At 43.4% G+C, this 1,386-nt stretch overlaps 1 protein-coding gene across 1 annotated transcript in view; it reads right to left on the bottom strand.

The window, feature by feature from the left end:
* The window catches only part of Soat2 (sterol O-acyltransferase 2), a 13,795-nt gene that overhangs the window by 11,307 nt on the left and 1,102 nt on the right, over positions 1 to 1,386 (bottom strand). The window lies entirely within an intron of this gene.

Below are 1,386 nucleotides of genomic sequence, written 5' to 3'. Positions count from 1 at the left end.
GATGGTTGTGAGCCACCATGTGGTTGCTGGGATTTGAACTCCGGACCTTCGGAAGAGCAGTTGGGTGCTCTTACCCACTGAGCCATCTCACCAGCCCCCCCTTTTTTTTGGTTTTTCAAGACAGGGTTTCTCTGTATAGCCCTGGCTGTCCTGGAACTCACTCTGTAGACCAGGCTGGCCTCGAACTCAGAAATCCACCCGCTTCTGCCTCCCAATTGCTGGGATTAAAGGCGTGAGCCACCACACCCGGCTCAAGCCCAATTCTTTTTAATTTATAGTTGTAAGCAAACCTAACAGATTATTTATCTTAAATGTGTGGATGGGGGGGAACACCAGGGCCAAGAAGTGGGAGTGGGTGGGTGGGGGAGCAGGGCAGGGGGAGGGTCTAGGGGACTTTCGGGATAGCATTTGAAATGTAAATGAAAAAATATCTAATAAAAAATTGAAAAAAATTGTGGATAGGGGAAAGAAATCTAGGTTGGCATTATCCAAACAATGTTACCAGACAATTTAAGTGAGGTTTTTAAATATTTATACAAAAGCTGCGGCTGCTGAGATATCCCAGTGGGTAATTTACTACGTAAACCTTGTGACTTGATTTTGATCATGAACTCACAGTGGAAGGAGAGAGCTGACTTCTAAAAATTACACAGACATATACAGACACACATATACACAGACATACACACACAGAGACAGATACACACAGACATACACACACAGAGACAGATACACACATACAGACACACACACAGACATATACACAGATGTACACACAGAGGAATGCCCAGACAACACACAGACAGACACACATAGACACAGTACTACTACTACTAATAATAATAATAGGGCTAGAGAGATGGCTCAGTGGTTAAGAGCACTGACTGCTCTTCCAGAGGTCCTGAGTTCAATTCCCAGCAGTGGCTCACAACCATGTGTAATGGGATCTGATGCCCTCTTTTGGTCTGTCTGAAGACAGCTACAGTGTATCATATACATAAAATAAATAAGTCTTAGATAAATAATGATTTTTTGGGAGGGGGAGTTTGTTTCTTTGTTTGTTTGTTTGTTGAGACAGGGTTTCTCTGTGTCGCCCTGGCTGTCCTGGAACTCACTCTGTAGACCAGGCCTGCCTCTGTCTCCCAAGTGCTGAGATTAAAGGCATGTACCACAACTGCCTTGGTTACTTTTTATTTCTTTTTTTTTTTTTAATAACTTTATCTATTTTTTTTAAAGATTTATTTATTATATGTAAGTACTCTGTAGCTGTCTTCAGACACTCCAGAAGAGGGCGCCAGATCTCATTACGGATGGTTGTGAGCCACCATGTGGTTGCTGGGATTTGAACTCTGGACCTTCGGAAGAGCAGTCGGGTGCTCTTACCCA

Source organism: Mus caroli, chromosome 15, assembly GCF_900094665.2.
Source record: "Mus caroli chromosome 15, CAROLI_EIJ_v1.1, whole genome shotgun sequence".
NCBI lineage: Eukaryota > Metazoa > Chordata > Mammalia > Rodentia > Muridae > Mus > Mus caroli.
The sequence above is the reverse complement of the archived record's forward strand: the minus strand, read 5'-3'. Positions and strand labels throughout refer to the sequence as shown.